The sequence below is a fragment of the Aotus nancymaae genome, unplaced genomic scaffold (assembly GCF_030222135.1).
Source record: "Aotus nancymaae isolate 86718 unplaced genomic scaffold, 86718_ANA_hifiasm-v0.15.2.pri h1tg000004l, whole genome shotgun sequence".
NCBI classification, from domain to species: Eukaryota; Metazoa; Chordata; class Mammalia; order Primates; family Aotidae; genus Aotus; species Aotus nancymaae.
Window position 1 is genome coordinate 28,197,710 of NW_026988415.1, and position 20,901 is coordinate 28,218,610.

The 20,901-nt window shown below is 40.8% G+C and overlaps 1 non-coding gene and 1 pseudogene across 1 annotated transcript; both read left to right on the forward strand.

Annotated features, from left to right (window-relative positions):
* The first annotated feature begins 1,375 nt into the window (after window positions 1-1,375).
* LOC135269357 (U7 small nuclear RNA) lies at window positions 1,376-1,426 on the forward strand (annotated as a pseudogene).
* A 1,593-nt stretch (window positions 1,427-3,019) lies between these two features.
* On the forward strand, window positions 3,020-3,079 carry LOC135269352 (U7 small nuclear RNA). The gene has a single exon (XR_010337654.1). It is a non-coding gene; the product is annotated as a U7 small nuclear RNA (small nuclear RNA).
* Window positions 3,080-20,901: the final 17,822 nt, after the last annotated feature.

The following is a 20,901-nucleotide window of genomic DNA, read 5'->3' on the forward strand; positions in this document are numbered from 1 at the left end:
CCATTAAATAAATTGGATAACTATAAAGCTCTCAAAAAAATAAATCTCCAGGCCTATGTTGTTTTACTGATAATTCTACCAAACATTTAAAAGATTTTACACAATATCTTCCAGAAAGTAAGAAAAGGAAACACTTCCAAACTCATTTTATAAGGCCATTATTAACCTGATACAAAGTTCTAAGACAGTATAGGAAGGAAGGAAGGAAGGAAGGAAGGAAGGAAGGAAGGAAGGAAGGGAGGGAGGGAGGGAGGGAGGGAAGGGGGAAGGAGGGAAGGGGAAAGGGAGGGAGAGGAAAAAGGGAGGAGAAGGGAAGGGAAGGAGGGAAGAGAAGGGAAAGGGGAGGGAGAGAAGGGAGGAAGGGAGGGAGGGAGGGAGAAGGGAGGAGGGGGAAAAAGGGAGGAGAAGGGAAAGGGAAGGAGGGAAGATAAGGGAAGGGGGAGGGAAGGAAGGAAGGGAGGGAGGGAGGAAGGGAGAAAGGGAGGGAGGAAGGGAGAAAGGGAGGGAGGAAGGGAGAAAGGGAGGAAGGGAGGGGGAAGGAAAGGAGGGAGAAGAAGGGAAAGGGAGGGAGGGGGGAAGGAAAGGAGGGAGGAGAAGGGAAAGGGAAGGAGGGAGGAGAAGGGAAGGGGAGGGAGGGAAGGAAGGAAAGAAAGGAAGGAAGGAAGCTACAGATCAATATTTCTTATGAACATAGGCAAAAAACTACTCAACAAAATATTAGCAAATGAAATATAATATGTTATAAAAACCACTATACACCATGATCAAGTAGGATTTATTCCATATATTTGTACTGGTCAGGGTTCTCTAGAGAAACAGAACCAGTAGGAGATGAAAAAGAGGGAGAGAGAGACACATACAAGGAATTGAGAAATTGGCTCATTGAATTATGGAGGCTGATAAGTCCCATGATCTGTCATCTGTAAACTGGGAACCCAGGAAAACTGTTAGTGTAATTTAATCTGAGCTTGAACGTTTCAGAACCAGGGAGCCAGTGGCATAAATCCTAGCCCAAGGGTCGGAGAAGATGAGATGAGATGTCTCAATTCAAGCAAGCAAACAGGAAGCAAAAAGGGCAATTTTTTTCTTTTTCCACCTTTTGTTCTGTTCAAGCCCTCAATGGATTGGACCATGCTCACCTACACGAGGGAGGGCAATCTACTTATTGAGTTCACTGATTGAAATGACAACCTCACCTGGAAATATCCTCACAGACCCAGAAATAATGTTTAATCTGAGCACCCATGGCCAGTCAAATTGACACATAAAATTAGCCATCACAGTACAGGCATACCTGGGAGAGGATGCAGGTTCAGTTCCAGACCATCACAATGAAGCAAATATTGCAATAAAGTGAGTCACAAAAAGAAAAAGCCAGTGTTACAGCTCTTTTAGAATTTGTCAGCAGGTTTTCTGGAAAACCTTCACAAAAAAAGGCAAAAGAGTGCATATAAAATGCTTATGTTTTCCAATGCAAGACAAAAAGGAAGAAAAAAGCAAAAAGAAAGAAAGAAAAGAAAAAAAATGCTTATGTTTACACCATATTGCAGTCTATTAAGTGTGCAATAGCATTATGTCTAAAACACAATGTACATACTTTAAAAATACTTTATTGCTGAAATATGCCATCACAGAGACAAAAAGTGAGCATATGCTGTCGGAAAAATGGTACTGATAGACTTGCTCATTGCAGGATTGCTACAAACCTTCAATTTGTAGGAAACGTAATATCTACAAAACACAGTAAAACAAGGCATGCCTGTATTCAAGGGTGGTTCAACACTCAAAAACCAATGTAATTCACCATATCGATAGGCTCAAGAAAGAAAATCATATTCATTGACACAGAGAAAACATTTGACAAAATCCAACACCCATTTATATTTTTAAAAAATTTAAAAATACCTTTCAGCAAGTTAGCACAATAGGGGAACTACTTTAACTTCATGAAAGGCATCTACAGAAACCCTACAACTAACATCACAGTTAATGGTGAAAGAAAAATTGGCTTCCACTTGTTTAGAAACCAGGCATGGATACTCACCCTACCACTCATTCAACATAGTACTGGAAACACAACACAATAAGACAAGAAAAAGAAATAAAAGGAATGCCGATTAGAAAGAAGAATAAATCTGTCCTTATCTAAAGATGGCATGCTTTTCTATGCAGAAATGCCCAATAAATTTACCAAAGAAATAAACAACAAAAAATCCTCTAAAACTAATAGGTGAGTTTGAAAGGTTGCAGGATACAAGATTAACATGCAAAAGCCAAACACATTAACAGAGAACATATGGAAACCAAAACAAAAAGTACAGTATCAGTTATAATTGTTCCAGAAAAGTACATTCTTAGATGGAAACTTAACAAAACACATGCAGGATCCATATGGTGAAAATTACAAAACACTAATGAAAGAGCTCAAAGAAGACTTCATAAATGGAGTGCCATACCGTATTTATGGATTAGAACACACAACATAATAAAGATAGCAATTCTTTCCAAACTGATCTGTAGGTGTAATGAAACTCCTATCAAAGTCGCAGCAAGGTATTTTGTAGAAATACACAAGCTTATTATTGAAAAAGAAGAATAAAGTTGGAGGAATTACTGTATTTGACATTAAGCCCTACTATGTAGTTATAGTAATAAGAACAGTATGATATTCGTAGAAATATAGACATACAGATCAATGGAACAGAAGAGAGAACTCATCTGTTTTCTTCTTTTTTTTTATGGCAAAGTACACGTAACATATAATTTGCTCTTCAGACTGATTTTTGACAAAGATACCAAAGCAAATCAATGGAGGAACAATAGCCTTTTAAACAAATGGTGTTGGCACAATTGGACAAAAGAAAATGAACTTCAATCTAAATCTCACACCGTGTACAAAAATAACTCAAAGTGGGCCACAGACTTAGATGTAAAATGTAAAATTACAACACTTTTAGAAAAAATATGGGAAAAAATCCACGGGGTTTAGAGCAAAGGCATGATTTAAAAAGGAAAAAGTCAGTGTTATAGCTCTTTTAGAATTTGTCTAGCGAGTTTTCTGGTTTTCCACAAAACCTCCACAAAAAAAGAAAACCACTATTTTTGCCATGCATTTTTTCTACATGTTATAAACTGCACAATACAATGTTATTATTTTTGTTTTAAGCCAAATATCTGATAAAGAGATTTAAATTATAAGAAAAAAATCTTGTGCATGTTACCCATGTGGTTACCATATCCATTGCTCTTCATTCCTTTGTGTAGATCCGGATTTTTATCTGTTATCATGAAGGACATCCTCTAACATTTCTTGTAATGGGGTATCTGCTGTTCCTTCTCTTATCCCAACAGCAGAGCAAGCCAATCCCTCCCTATCTCAGGCACACACTCCACAGCCACTAAGAAGGACTAATACCAGGAAAAGCTCCAGCCACAAGCTTTTAACCAAACAATGAAGAAATAAAGACATGGTGGCCTGGAAAGACCCTGAAATTAGGGACACAAGATGTGAGTTCACGTTTATCTCTACTCACCACTTAGTGAAACTGCAGACATTTCTGGGTTTCACTGTTTTCATTTAAGAAGTGGGGGGAATAATTTTCTTAACTTCATTCACATGATTGTTGTGAGAATGAAATTAGATAATAGAGGAAAACTGGAGCATATTGGATCCTTCCAATTCCAACATAAGCACTTCCTAGTTTTGTGACCTTGGGAAAGTTACTTAATTTTCAGGGCCCAAGTTTCCCAATCTGTAGAATGAGATCATAACTGTCTCACAGGAATATGTGAATAAAATGAAAAAAAAATGTTTAGAAGTGCCTGACCTCAGCCAGGTGCAGTGGCTCACACTTGTAATCTCAACACTTTGAAAGGCTGAGGCCAGTGGATCACCTGAGGCCAGGAGTTCAAGACCAGCCTGGCCAACATGGTGAAACCCTGTCTCTACTTAAAATACAAAAATTAGCTGGACATGGTGGTGCTCACCTGTAATCCCAGCTACTAAGAAGGCTTAGGCAAGAGAATGGCTTGAACCCAGAAGGCGAAGGTTGCAGTGAGCCAAAATCAAGCCACTGCCCTGCAGCCTGGGTGACAGAGTGAGACTTCGTCTCAAAAAAAAAAAAAAAGTGCCTGACCTGTAATAGGCATTCAGAAGATAATAATACATTGCAAAATCTAGATAATATCTTCTAAAATCCTATAGAAATGAGGTAAGGGGGCCGGGCGCGGTGGCTCAAGCCTGTAATCCCAGCACTTTGGGAGGCCGAGGCGGGTGGATCACGAGGTCAAGAGATCGAGACCGTCCTGGTCAACATGGTGAAACCCCGTCTCTACTAAAAATACACAAAATTAGCTGGGCATGGTGGCGCGTGCCTGTAATCCCAGCTACTCAGGAGGCTGAGGCAGGAGAATTGCCTGAACCCAGGAGGCGGAGGTTGCGGTGAGCCGAGATCGCGCCATTGTACTCCAGCCTGGGTAATGAGCGAAACTCCGTCTCAAAAAAAAAAAAAAAAAAAAAAAAAGAAATGAGGTAAGGGGATACACAATAGGAGGAATTCTCTGTTTGTTTTTTGTTTTATTTTTTAGGATGCACCTTCCTTCATAAACATTGATTATTTTAGCTCTTTGCCATAACGTCTTTAAATGCAGGATGTCACAATAATAGTTTTCAGAGAAACTCTGAGCTGTCCTGTGTCATAAAGGATTAAAAAATACTTTTGGAAAGTGGACAGAGACCTCTAACTCCACCTCGACCCGCCAAAAATAAGTGCTCTAGGGGGGACTTCGGCCAAGATGGCTGAAGAGGAACAGCTCCGGAGCGCAGCTACCAGCTAGAGAGACTCAGAAGACAAGTGATCTCTGCATTTCCAACTGAGGTACCAAGTTCATTTCAATGGGTCTGGTTGGACAGTGGGTGTAGCCCAGGAAGGGCAAACCTAGGCAGGGTGGGGCGCTACCCCACCCGGGAAGTGCAACCGACCAGAGGATCAGGGACTTTACCCTCTCAGCACTCTGGTTCAGATACTGCGCTTCTCCCAAGCCCTTTGCAACCCACAGTTCAGGAGAACACCGCTGGGCTGAGAAGCACTGCGAGTTGCCAGCGCAGATCTGAGTGACAGCTCTGGCCAGCCCAGCACCACAAGTTGTCGGCACAGAACTGGGCAGAGGTTTTGGCTAGCACCGAGAGCATCTGCAGGACGGATCTACTCACCCCCGAGAAAGATGGAAAGCAGGGAGACAGATGATACGGCTTGGCAGGTCCCACCCCCACAAAGACCAGCAAACTGAAGCCCTCTCACTTGAGAGTTTCACAGCCAGCACATCAGTTTGAGCTTGACCTGGGACGATCGAGCTGGGTGGGGGAAGGAGGGCATCTGCCATTGCAAAGGCAGGTCTAATCTCACCTGTGTAAACAAAATCCAAAGGCAGCCTACACAGCAGCCAGGCTGAGTCCGAGGCAGCCCAGCAGTGCCTCCGCAGGCAGACAAGGGACAGACTGCCTCCTCAAGCAGCTTTCTGACCCCTGTATAACAAAAAAAAAAAAAAAAAAAAAAAAAAAGCCTCATACACCAGAGGGGCCTATTAGAAGGAAAAATAAAAAAACAAAAAGAACAAAAAGAAGTAACTTCAACATGAACAGAAAGGACGTCCACTTGGAGACCTCAATCCAAAATCACCAACTTCAAAGATCAAAGGCACATAAACCAACAAAGATGGGAAGAAACCAGTTCAAAAAGGATGAAATCTTCCAAGACCAGAAAGCCTCTCCTCCTCCAAGGGATCACAACTCCTGACCAGCAAGGGAACAGAACAGGATGGAGAATGAGTTTGACGAACTGACAGAATAAGCTTCAGAAGGTAGGTAATAACAAACTTCTCTGAGCTAAAGGAACATGTTCTAACCCAATGCAAAGAAACTAAAAACCTTGAAAAAAAGTTGGATGAAATACTAACTAGAATAACCAGCTTAGAGAAGAACATAAACGACTTGATGGAGCTGAAAAACACAGCACAAGAACTTCATGAAGCATACACAAGTTTCAATAGCCTAATATATCAAGCAGAAGAAAGGATGTGAGAGATTGAACATCAACTCAACGAAATAAAATGAGAAGGCAAGAAAAGACAAAACAGAGTGAAAATAAATGAACAAAGCCTCCAAGAAATATGGGATTATGTGAAAAGACCTAATCTATACTTGATCAGTATACCTGAGGGAGATGGGGAGAATGAATCCAAGCCGGAAAACACTCTTCAGGATATTATCCAGGAGAACTTCCCCAACCTAGCAAGGCAGGCCAACATTCAAATACAGAAAATACAGAGAACACTACAAAGATACTCCTCAAGAAGAGCAACCACAAGGCACATAACTGTCATATTCACTAGGGTTGAAATGAAGGAAAAAATGCTAAGGGCAGCCAGAGAGAAAGGTAAGGTCACCCACAAAAGGAAGCCCATCAGACTCACATCAGATCTCTTGGCAGAAACCCTACAAGCCAAAAGAGAGTGGGGGCCAATATTCAATATTCTTAAAGAAAAGAACTTTCAACCCAGAGTTTCATATCCAGCCAAACTAAGCTTCGTAAGTGAAGGAGAAATAAAATCTTTTACAGACAAGCAATTACTGAGAGATTTTGTCACCACCAGACTTGCCTTACAAGAGCTCCTGAAGGAAGCACTAAACAGGGAAAAGAACAATCAGTACCAGCCACTGCAAAAACATACCAAATGGTAAAGTCTAACAACACAATGAAGAAACTGTGTCAACTAAGGGGCAAAACAACCAGCTAGTAATAAAATGGCCTAAATGCCCCAATCAAAAGACACAGACTGGCAAACTGGATAAAAAGTCAAGACCCATCAGTGTGCTATATTCAGGAGACCCATCTCACATGCAGAGACATACATAGACTCAAAATAAAGGAATGGAAGAAGATTTACCAAACAAATGGAGAGGAAAAAAAAAGCAGGGGTTGCAATCCTAGCCTCTGATAAAATGTACCTTAAACCAACAAAGATCAAAAGAGACAAACAAGGGCATTGCATAATGGTAAAAGGATCAATGCAACAAGAAGAGTTAACGATCCTAAATATATATGCACCCAATGCAGGAGCACCCAGATACATAAAGCGAGTTCTCAATGACTTACAAAGAAACCTAGACTCCCGCACAATAATAGTGGGAGACGTTAACACTCCACTGTCAATATTAGACAGATCAATGAGATATAAAATCAGCAAGAATATCCAGGACTGGAATGCAGATCTGGACCAAGCAGACCTAATAGACATCTACAGAACTCTCCACCCCAAAGCCACAGAATATGCATTCTTCTCAGCACCACATTGCACTTATTCTAAAATTGACCACATAATAGGAAGTAAATCACTCCTCAGCAAATGCAAAAGAATGGAAATCATAACAAACAGTCTCTCAGACCACAGTGCAATCAAATTAGAACTCAGGATTAAGAAACTCACTCAAAACCGCACAACTACATGGAAACTGAACAACTGGCTCCTAAATGATGACTGCATAAACAATGAAATGAAGGCAGAAATAAAGATGTTCTTTGAAACCAATGAGAACCAAGACACAATGTAACAGAAACTCTGGGACACATTTAAAGCAGTGTCTAGAGGGAAATTTATAGCAATAAATGCCCACATGAGAAGCGAGAAAAGATCTAAAATTGACACCCTATCATCAAAATTGAAAGAGCTAGAGGAACAAGATCAAAAAAACTCAAAAGCTAGCAGAAGACAAGAAATATCTAAGATCAGAGCAGAACTGAAGGAGATAGAGACACAAAATACCCTTCAAAAACTCAATAAATACAGGAGCTGGTTTTTTGAAAAGATCAACAAACTAGACAGACCACTAGCCAGACTAATAGACAAGAGAGAAGAATCAAATAGATGCAATAAGAAACGATAAAGGGGATATCACCACCAATTCCACAAAAATACAAACTACCATCAGAGATTACTACAAACAACTCTATGCACATAAACTAGTAAATCTAGAAGAAATGGATAAATTCCTGAACACTTGAACCCTCCCAAGACTAAACCAGGAAGAAGTTGAAACCCTGAATAGACCAATAACAAGGGCTGAGGTTGAGGCAGCAATTAAGAGCCTACCACCCAAAAAAAGTCCAGGTCCAGACGGGTTCACAGCCGAATTCTACCAGATGTACAAAGAGGAGCTGGTACCACTCCTTCTGAAACTATTCCAAACAATACAAAAAGAGAGAATCCTCCCTAACTCATTTTATGAGACCATCATCATCCTGATACCAAAACCCGGCAGAGACTCAACAAGAAAAGAAAACTACAGGCCAACATCCATGATGAACATAGATGCAAAAATCTTCAATAAAATACTGGCAAACTGATTGCAACAGCACATCAAAAAGCTTATCCATCACGATCAAGTTGGCTTCATCCTGGGGATGCAAGGCTGGTTCAACATATGCAAGTCTATAAATATAATCCATCACATAAACAGAACCAAAGACAAAAACCACATGATCATCTCAATAGATGCAGAGAAGGCCTTTGACAAAATTTAACAGCCCTTTATGCTAAAAACCCTCAATAAACTAGGTATTGATGGAACGTATCCCAAAATAATAAAAGCTATTTACGGCAAACCCACAGCCTATATCATACCGAATGGGCAAAAACTGGAAGCATTCCCTTTGAAATCTGGCACTAGACAAGGATGCCCTCTCTCACCACTCCTATTCAATATAGTATTGGAAGTTCTAGCCAGAGAAATCAGGCAAGAAAAAGAAATAAAGGATATTCAATGAGGAAAGGAGGAAGTCAATTTGTCTCTATTTGCAGATGACATGATTGTATATCTAGAAGACTCCATCATCTCAGCCCCAAATCTCCTGAAACTGATAAGCAACTTCAGCAAAGTCTCAGGATACAAAATCAATGTGCAGAAATCACAAGCATTCCTATACACCAATAACAGACTTAAAGAGAGCCAAATAAAGAGCGAACTCCCATTCACAATTGCTACAAAGAAAATAAAATACCTAGGAATACAACTAGCAAAGGATGTGAACAGCCCCTTCAAAGAGAACTACAAACCACTGCTCAAGGAAATAAGAGAGGTCACAAACAGATGGAAAAACATTGCATGCTTATGGTTAGGAAGAATCAATATCATGAAAATGGCCATACTGCCCAAAGTAATTTATAGATTCAATGCTATAAATTACTTTAGGCAGATGTTACCATTTACCGTATTCACAGAAGTGGAAAAAAACACTTTAAACTTCATATGAAACCAAAAGAGAGCCTGCAAACCCAAAACAATCCTAAGCAAAAAGAGCAAAGCTGGAGGCATCATGCTACCTGACTTCAAACTATACTACAAGGCTATACTAATCAAAACAGCATGGTACTGGTACCAAAACAGAGATATAAACCAATGGAACAGAACAGAGCCCTCAGAAACAATGCCACACATCTACAACCATCTGATCTTTGACAAACTTGACAAAAACAAGCAATGGAGAAAGGATTTCCCATTTAATAAATAGTGTTGGGAAAACTGGCTAGCCATGTGCAGAAAGTAGAAACTGGACCCCTTCCTGACACCTTACACTAAAATTAACTCCAGATGGATTAAAGATTTAAATGTAAGACCTAACACCATAAAAACCCTAGAAGAAAACCTAGGCAAAACCATTCAGGACATAGGCATAGGAAGGACTTCATGACTAAAACACCAAAAGCATTGTCAACAAAAGCCAAAATGGACAAATGGGATCTAATTAAACCTAAGAGTTTCTGTACAGCAAAATAAACAATCATTAGAGTGAATCGGTAACCAACAGAATGGGAAAAAATTTTCGCAATCTACCCATGTGACAAAGTGCTAATATCTAGAATCTACGGAGAACTAAAACAAACTTACAAGAAAAACAAACAAACAAACAAACCCATTCAAAAGTGGGCAAAGGATATGAACAGATGCTTTTAAAAATAAGACTTATATGAGGTCAACAAACATGAAAAAATGCTCATCATCACTGGTCATTAGGGAAATGCAAATCAAAACTACATTGAGATACCATCTCATGCCAGTTAGAATAGCAATCATTAAAAAAATCTGGAGACAACAGATGCTGGAGAGGATGTGGAGAAATAGGAACACTTTTACACCATTGGTGGGAGTGTAAATTAGTTCCACCATTATGAAAGACAGTGTGGCGATTCCTCAAGGATCTAGAAATAGAAACACCATTTGACCCAGCAATCCCTTTACTGGGTATATACCCAAAGGATTATAAATCATTCTATTATAAATCATCTATTGCAGCACTGTTTACAATGGCAAAGACCTGGAACCAACCCAAATGCCCATCGATGATAGACTGGACAGGGAAAATGTGGCACATATACACCATGGAATACTATGCAGCCATAAAAAAAGATGAGTTCTTGTTCTTTGTAGGTACATGGATGATTCTGGAAACCATCATTCTCGGCAAACTGACACAAGAACAAAAAACCAAACACCGCATGTTCTCACTCATAGGCAGGTGTTGAACAATGAGAACACGTGGGCACAGGGAGGGGAAGATCACACACCGGGATTTGTTGTGGGGTGAGGGGCTAGGGGACAGCGGGAGGCAGGGAGGTTGGGGAGGGATAACACTGAGAGAAATGCCTCATGTAGATGACAGGGGGATGGAGACAGCAAACCACCGTGGCATGTGTGTACCTATGCAACAGTCTTGCAAGATCTGCAAATGTACCCCAGAACGTAAAATACAGTAAAAAATAAAGAAAGAAAGAAGTGCTCTGGGAGTTAGCCTAGGACATGCATTTCCCCAGTCAAAATATACAGTTCTTATAGATGATTTTTGACCTTCATAGATACAGCTTTCTTCACATGCTGCATGATTTACTGTTCATCCATCAGAACGTTTACTTCCCTTAACTATTCACATATATTTTGTACAATCCTTATACTTTTCATATTTATTTATTTCTAATTTCATTTCTTTTTCACTTTTTTGAGAGACAGGGCCTCACTTTGTCCCCCAGACTGGAGTGCAGTGGCGTGATCTTGGCTCACTGCAGCCTCTGCCTTCCGGGTTCAAGCCATTCTCTTGTCTCAGCCTCCTGAGTAGCTGGGATTACAGGTAATCACCACCATATCTGGCTAATTTTTGTATTTTTAGTAGAGACAGGGTTTCACCATGTTGGCCAGGCTGGTCTTGAACTCCTGGTCTCAGGTGATCCACCTGCGTCTGCCTCTCAAAGTGCTGGGATTACATGACTCACTGCAGTCTCAACCTCCTGGACTCAAGTGATCCTCCCACCTCAGCCTCTCAAGTAGCTGGGACAACAGGCATATGCCACCATGCCCAGCTAATTTTTAAAAAATTTTTCCTAGAGATGGGGTCTCATTATGTTGCTCAGGCTGGTCTCTAACTCCTGGGTTTAAGTGATCTTTCTGTCTTGGCTTCCCAACCTGCTGGGATTACAGGCCTAAGCCTTTGCACCCAGCTCTAATTTCATTTCTATCATAACCCTATGTCACTTTTTACTGGGACTTTCAACACTCTTTATATGTATCAGATATATAATATGTTAATAACGTTAATTAAACTACTCAAACATAAGCAAAATCACAGCAAACATGTCTGATGAACCACCAGTGCCAGAGACTAAAATGACAGCCAATAACCATCTGCTGGTGGCAGAATTGATGACATTTGCTTTCCACATGTGGTTCTCTAAGAAATATTTCAAGCAGAGGAGTCTCTGTGTATAGAGAACTTACTATGTGTCAGGCATTGTGCCAGGATCAGGAAATGCAGTGGGGAGCAAATCTAGTCTCTGCTCTCCCCAAATTCCCAGTCTAACAAAGGACACAGATCAGGAAGTGGACAATTGTCATGCAGTATGGTGAGATGATGGCGAGCCAAACACCCACAAAGAAAGGTCACCTAATTCAGGCTTGGAGAACAGAGAACACTTCCTGCTGAGTCTTCTAAGTGATGTCTAAGCTGAGCCAGAGGACGAGTAACATTGAGTCAGACAAAGATAGGTCTTTGCAGGGAAGCGGGTCCTAGGCAGGGATCATGGTCTGTTCAGAGAGCTGAGTGATGAGGAAGGCTGGAGAAGTAAGTGGAAAGCAGGCCACACAGGGCTTTAGAAGCCATGGGAAAGAAGCAGGCAGTGGTTGGGTCCTCTGGAGGAAGACCTTGAAGTCTCAGCTGTCTCTTCCACTTAGCACTGTGAACTTGGACAAGTTACTTAAGCCTTTAAGCCTCAGTTTCCTCATGTGTAAAATGAGGACAAGGCCGGGCACAGTAATTCACACCTATAATCCCAGCACTTTGGGATGCTAAGATGGGAAGATCACTTGAGGCCAGGAGTTCCAGACCAGTCTGGGCAACATAGCAAGACCCCACCTCTAAACTTTTTTTTTAAAATTAGCCAGGCATAGCGGCACATGCTTGTAGTCCTAGCTACTCAGGAGGCTGAGGCAAGAGGATTGCTTGAGCTCAGGAGTTCTAGGTTGCAATGAACCATGATCATGCCACTATACTCCAATCTGAGCAACAAAAACCCTGTTGAAAAAAAAAACAAAAAATGAGGACAGTATCCTAATAATAACTACTTCATAAGCTTAAGTGTTAAAAGTGGACATAAGGTAGCAAATACATAGTATGTGCTCAATAAATATAAATATTTATTTTTTAGAGATGGGGTCCTTAGCAATTATTTTTATATTATTTCCTCTAAATATAAACTTGACATTTTGGCTGTTGGAGACTTGGTGGTCTCATAGATTTGTACAGGTTATATGTATGTATGTATGTGTGTATATACTGTATGATTATAATATAAAATTAATTACTTATGTATTTAATTATAATTAACATGTTTATAAATTAAAATATTAAATTATAAGTAACATGTTTATAATATGTGATTATATATATAGTTTCATATTGGCTTTTTATCATTCCTATGCATTAAAAATTTTTTTGCATTTACTTTTTTTGTTTAATCTTAGTTTTTTGTTTGTTTGTTTGTTTGATTTTGTGACAGGGTCTTGCTGTGTCGCCCAGGCTGGAGTGCAGTGGCATGATCTTGGCTTACTGCAATCTCTGCCTTCTGGGTTCAAGCGATTCTCCTGCCTCAACCTCCCGAGTAGCTGGAATTACAGATGGGCACAACCACGCCCAGCTAATTTTTGTATTTTTGGTAGAGACGGTGTTTTGCCATGTTGCCTAGGCTGATCTCGAACTCCTAGCCTCAAGTGATCCGTCCGCCTCGGCCTCCCAAAGTGCTAAGATTACAGACTTGAGTCACCACGCCCCGCCTATAATCTTAGTTTTGTTGATTATAAAACAATTTTATATATCGATATAGTGCTATTCGGTCTCCCTTTCTTTTCTAACTTCATGGCTTTATATCTTAAACCTTATTATGCTTCCTCCAGGGACAGTGTTTTCTCTCTTCCTCCATCTCCTTGAAACTTGCTATTTCTGTGCCTTCCTGCTAGGGACTCTAAATTGGTACCGCTTAGGAAAGAGCGCCCTCTGGCATTCATCTAGTGTCAGTTCAAAAGACCATTTTCCATTACTGTGGTCTGTGGTCTCTGCCTGTTGCCTATGAGCGGAAACCTTCAGTCCGAGAGGGCGTAGAGGTTGTTAAAACCATAGGTTTCACAATTTAACAAAACCGGACGGGCGTGGTGGCTCACGCCTGTAATCCCAGCACTTTGGGAGGTCGAGGCAGGCGGATCACCTGAGCTCAGGAATTCGAGACCAACCTGGCCAACATGGTGAAACCTCATCTTTACTAAAAATACAGAAACTAGCCAGGTGTGGTGGTGCACACCTGTAATGCCAGCTACTCAGGAGGCTGAGGGAGGAGAACTGCTTGAACCTGGGAGGTGGAGGTTGCAGTGAGCTGAGATATTGCCACTGCACTCTAGCCTGGGCAACAGAGCAAGACTGTCTCAAAAAAAAAAGGAAAAGAAAAGAAAAGAAAAAAGAAGGAAACAAAAAGAAAATGCTAGTCTATGCCACCATAGAATTTGGCAAATCTTCCTGATCACTGGATCCCTTTGCTAGATAAAGACAAGGCCAGGCAACCAATCTGCTGTTAGGACATCAAATCAATGGTAAGGAAAATCTAACAATAATCATGAATATAGCCTCTTAATAATAATAACAGCAATGATAATAGTTCATGTTTACTGAGAGTGCAACATGCCACGGCACTGTACCAAGTGCCTTATACACATTATTTCATGTCATCCTTGAACAAACCACTGAGAGAACTTCTATTATTACCATCACCATTTTAAAGATGAGGAAATTGAGGCTGAGGTGGGCGGATCACCTGAGGTCAGGAGTTGGAAACCAGCCTGGCCAACATGGCAAAACCCCATCTCTACTAAAAATACAAAAATTACAGCCAGATGTGGTGGCTCACGCCTGTAATCCTAGCACTTTTGGGAGGCCAAGGTGGACAGATCACTTGAGATCAGGAGTTCAAAATCAGCCTGGCCAACATGGTGAAACCCCATTTCTACTAAAAATACAAAAAAAAAAAAAAAAATAGCTGGGTGTGGTGGCACACGCCTGTAATCCCAGCTACTTGGGAAGCTGAGGCAGAAGAATTGCTTGAACCCAGGAGGCAGAGGTTGCAGTGAGCCAAGATTGCACCATTGCACTCCAGCCTGGGCAACAGAGAGAGAGTCTGTCTCAAAAAAAAAAAAAAAAGATGAGGAATCTCAGTATGAGAGTGATTGATTAGCTTACTTAAAGTCACAAAACTACTAAGTGTTAGAACTGGGATTGAAATCCAGGCTGTCTGCTGCAAAAGCTAATATGCTAAGTATGCTATAGTTAAGGTGACCTCATAACTTCTTGTCCAAGCTGATACACTTTTGAGTGAAGAGAGCTCTGAAACCAACTACATAACTTTTCTGAAATATTTCTTTGGTACCAAACATTGATTTTATTATATTAGTGGCAAAAACCATTGTCAAAAGTAAGATGCTTTATTTAAAAAACAAAGATAACATCCATCTGTGTATATTAAAGCAAAATATTTATATTGATTACCTGAAAATTTTTAAATAGCAGGAGTAATTATTATTGGTACATATTCACATAGTCTGATCAGTTTCTTAGTCCTGTCTTATAATGCATCACTGGTATTTTTGTGAAGAAGGTACTATTTCAATATGATTTTGTTATTTTTAAACTTTAAAATAAAATGGTCTGCAATCATTTTAAAACTTGCATTTAAGGCTGGGTGAGGTGGCTCATGCCTATAATCCCAACACTTTGGGAAGCCCAGGAGGGCTGATGACTTGAGCCCAGGAGTTCGAGACCAGCCTGAGAAACATAGTGAGAATTTGTCTCAAAAAAAAAAAAAAGAAAAGAAAAATTTGCATTTTATGGTTAAGAAATTTGAAATTGGGGGGGAGATCCAAGATGGCCGCTTAGGAGGAACTCGGGAATGCAGCTCCGAGAGAAAGCACAGAGGGTGAGTGGACGCCGTATTTCCAGACTGATTTTTACTGCCCACAGACCAGGAGATTCACACGCTGAGAAGCCACACGGGTCGCCAGCGCCGCTGGCGCCGCTGGCTTGAACGGCACAGCCGCTGGGCCGGCACCCTGAGGCAACGGCTCACTGTACAAAGTGAGAGAGTCTGAGTCCCCTATAAGCCAGCAAGGGGAGCTGAAACGGGGAGCCAGGCCAGCGCCACGAATCTCAGAGCCGCGGCTTTAGCCAACGCAGCGGCTCCGGAGGCAGATCAGATGAGACGGTGTCCCCTCTTATCCAGCAAGAAGACCTGAAACACAACTGAAACCAGGACGGTCCAGCTCTGTGGAGGAGGGGCGTTCTCCATAGGCACCCTGCTGTTCTCTACCAAGGCAATCCGCCACTACAGAGACTCCGTCACTACAGGGGCGGGCCAACATATCGGAAGCAGTTCTAACTACACCCAGAAGTTCACATGGAAGCTGGGTGGAGCCCACAGCAGCTTAGCGAAGCCTCTGCAACCTGAGTGTGACTAGGCTGCCACCTTGTGGGCAGGGAAAACAGCAACCGCACAGGGGAACATCATAAAACCGTAACTCCCTGGGACAGAACACCTGGGGGGAAGAGCAGGGGGTTTATGAGTTCTGCCACAGCAGACTTAAAATTACCAAAATCAGAAAGACAACAACTACAAAGTCAACAAGTGGATAAATCCACAAAGATGGGAAGAAACCAGCGCAAAAAGGATGAAAACACCCAAAACCAGAACACTTCTCCTCCTACAAGGGATCACAACTCCTCACCAGCAAGGGAACAAGACTGGATGGAGAATGAGTGTGATGAAATGACAGAATCAGCTTTCAGAAAGTGGATAATAAGAAACTTCCGTGAGCTAAAAGAACATGTTCTAACCCAATGCAAAGAAACTAAGAACCTTGAAAAAAGACTTGACGAAATGCTAACAAGAATGGACAACTTAGAGAGGAATATGAGCGAATTGATGGAGCTGAAAAACACAACACGAGAACTTCGTGAAGCATGCACAAGTTTCAACAGCCGAATTGACCAAGCAGAAGAAAGGATATCAGAGGTCGAAGATCAACTCAATGAAATAAAACGAGAAGGCAAGATTAGAGAAAACAGGGTAAAAAGGAATGAACAAAGTCAACAAGAAATATGGGACTATGTGAAAAGACCTAATCTACGTTTGATAGGTGTACCTGAATGTGACGAAGAGAATGCATCCAAGCTGGAAAATACTCTTCAGGATATTATCCAGGAAAACTTCCCCAACCTAACAAGGCAGGCTGAGATTCAAGTCCAGGAAATACAGAGAACACCACAAAGATACTCCTCTAGAAGAGCAACCCCAAGACACATAATCATCAGATTCACCAGGGTTGAAATGAAGGAGAAAATGCTAAGGGCAGCCAGAGAGAAAGGTCGGGTTACCCACAAAGGGAAGCCCATCAGACTCACAGCAGATCTCTCGGCAGAAACCCTACAGGCCAGAAGAGAGTGGGGGCCGATATTCAACATCCTTAAGGAAAAGAACTTTCAACCCAGAATTTCGTATCCAGCCAAACTAAGCTTCATAAGTGAAGGAAAAATAAAATCCTTTGTGAACAAGCAAGAACTCAGAGAGTTCATCACCACCAGACCAGCTCTACAAGAGCTCCTGAAGGAGGCACTACACATAGAAAAGAACAACCAGTACCAGCCACTCCAAAAACACACAAAAAGGTAAAGAGCATCAACACAATGAAGAATCTGCATCAACCAAAGGGCAAAACAGCCACCTAGCACCAAAATGACAGGATTGAATTCACACATAACAATATTAACCCTAAATGTAAACGGACTAAATGCCCCAATCAAAAGACACAGACTGGCAAATTGGATAAAAAGCCAAAACCCATCAGTGTGCTGTATCCAGGAAACCCATCTCGCATGCAAGGATACACAAAGGCTCAAAATAAAGGGATGGAGGAAGATTTACCAAGCAAATGGAGAGCAAAAAAAAGCAGGAGTTGCAATTCTCATCTCTGATAAAATAGACTTTAAAGCAACAAAGATCAAAAGAGACAAAGAAGGACATTACATAATGGTAAAAGGATCAATGCAGCAAGAAGAGCTAACGATCCTAAATATATATGCACCTAATACAGGAGCACCCAGATACATAAGGCAAGTTCTTAAAGACTTACAAAGAGACTTAGACTCCCACACAATAATAGTGGGAGACTTCAATACACCATTGTCAATATTAGACAGATCAACGAGACAGAAAATTAACAAGGATATCCAGGACTTGAACTCAGACCTGGAACAAGCAAACCTAATAGACATTTACAGATCTCTCCACCCCAAATCCACAGAATATACATTCTTCTCAGCACCACATCACACCTACTCTAAAATTGACCACATAATTGGAAGTAAATCACTCCTCAGCAAATGCAAAAGAACGGAAACCATAACAAACAGTCTCTCAGACCACAGTGCAATCAAGTTAGAACTCAGAATTCAGAAACCAACCCAGAACTGCACAGCCTCATGGAAAATGAACAACTTTCTCCTGAATGTTGACTGGATAAACAATGAAATGAAGGCAGAAATAAAGACGTTCTTCGAAACCAACGAGAATGAAGACACCACATACCAGAATCTCTGGGACACATTTAAAGCAGTCTCTAGAGGAAAATATATAGCAATAAGTGCCCACATGAGAAGAAAGGAGAGATCTAAAATTGACACCCTATCATCAAAATTGAAAGAGCTAGAGGAGCAAGATCAAAAAAACTCAAAACCTAGCAGTAGACAAGAAATAACTAAGATCAAAGCAGAACTGAAGGAGATAGAGACACGAAAAACCCTTCAAAAAATCAATAAATCCAGGAGCTGGTTTTTTGAAAAGATCAACAAAATAGACAGACCACTAGCCAGACTAATAAAAAAGAAAAGAGAGAATAATCAAATAGATGCAATAAAAAATGACAAAGGGGATATCACCACAGATTCCACAGAAATTCAAACCATCATCAGAGATTATTACAAACAACTCTATGCACATAAATTAGAAAACCTGGAGGAAATGGATAAATTCCTGGACAGCTGCCTCCTGCCAAGCCTAAACCAGGAAGAAGTCGAAACCCTGAATAGACCAATAACAAGGTCTGAAGTCGAGGCAGCAATTAAGAGCCTACCACCCAAAAAAAGCCCAGGTCCAGATGGGTTCACAGCCGAATTCTACCAGACATACAAAGAGGAACTGATACCATTCATACTGAAACTATTCCAAATAATCCAAAAAGAGGGAATCCTTCCCAAATCATTTTACGAGACCAACATCATCCTAATACCAAAACCTGGCAGAGATTCAACAAGAAAAGAAAACTACAGGCCAATATCCATGATGAACATAGATGCAAAAATCTTCAATAAAATAATGGCAAGCCGATTACAACAGCACATCAAAAAGCTTATCCACCATGATCAAGTAGGATTCATCCCGGGGATGCAAGGCTGGTTCAATATACGCAAGTCTATAAATGTAATTCACCACATAAACAGAACCAAAGACAAAAACCACATGATTATCTCAATCGATGCAGAGAAGGCCTTCGACAAAATTCAACAGCCCTTTATGCTAAAAACCCTCAATAAACTAGGTATCGATGGAACGTATCTCAAAATAATAAAAGCTATTTACGACAAACCAACAGCCAATATCATACTGAACGGGCAAAAACTGGAAGCATTCCCTTTGAAATCTGGCACTAGACAAGGATGCCCTCTCTCACCACTCCTATTCAATATAGTACTGGAAGTTCTAGCCAGAGCAATCAGGCAAGAAAAAGAAATAAAGGGTATTCAATTAGGAAAGGAGGAAGTCAAATTGTCTCTATTTGCAGACGACATGATTGTATATCTAGAAGACCCCCTCATCTCAGCCCAAAAGCTCCTGAAACTGATAAGCAACTTCAGCAAAGTCTCAGGATACAAAATCAATGTGCAAAAATCACAAGCGTTCCTATACACCAATAACAGACTTAAAGAGAGCCAAATCAAGAACGAACTGCCATTCACAATTGCTACAAAGAGAATAAAATACCTAGGAATACAACTAACAAGGAATGTAAAGGACCTCTTCAAGGAGAACTACAAATCACTGCTCAACGAAATAAGAGAGGACACAAACAGATGGAGAAACATTCCATGTTCATGGTTAGGAAGAATTAATATCGTGAAAATGGCCATACTGCCCAAAGTAATATACAGATTCAATGCTATCCCCATCAAGCTACCAATGACCTTCTTCACAGAACTGGAAAAAACCACCTTAAACTTCATATGGAACCAAAAGAGAGCCCGCATAGCCAAGTCAATTCTAAGCAAAAAGAACAAAGCAGGAGGCATCACACTACCAGACATCAAACTCTACTACAAGGCTACAGTAATCAAAACAGCATGGTACTGGTACCAAAACAGAGATATAGACCAATGGAACAGAACAGAGGCGTCGGAGGCAACACAACATATCTACAACCACCTGATCTTTGACAAACCTGATAAAAACAAGCAATGGGGAAAGGATTCCCTGTTCAATAAGTGGTGTTGGGAAAACTGGCTAGCCATATGCAGAAAGCAGAAACTGGACCCCTTCCTGACACCTTACACTAAAATTGACTCCAGATGGATTAAAGACTTAAATATAAGACCTAACACCATAAAAACCCTAGAAGAAAATCTAGGCAAAACCATTCAGGACATAGGCGTAGGCAAGGACTTCATGACCAAAACACCAAAAGCATTGGCAACAAAAGCCAAAATAGACAAATGGGACCTAATCAAACTCCACAGCTTCTGCACAGCAAAAGAAACAGTCAATAGAGTGAATCGGCAACCAACAGAATGGGAAAAAATTTTTGCAGCCTACCCATCTGACAAAGGGCTGATATCCAGAATTTACAACGAGCTAAAAAAGATTTACAAGAAAAAAACAAACAAGCCCATTCAAAAGTGGGCGAAGGACATGAACAGATACTTTACAAAAGAAGACATACATGAGGCCAACAAGCATATGAAAAAATGCTCATCATCACTGGCCATTAGAGAAATGCAAATCAAAACTACATTGAGATACCATCTCACACCAGTTAGAATGGCAATCATTAAAAAATCTGGAGACAACAGATGCTGGAGAGGATGTGGAGAAATAGGAACACTTTTACACTGTTGGTGGGAGTGTAAATTAGTTCAACCATTGTGGAAAACAGTGTGGCGATTCCTCAAGGACCTAGAAATAGAAATTCCATTTGACCCAGCAATCCCATTACTGGGC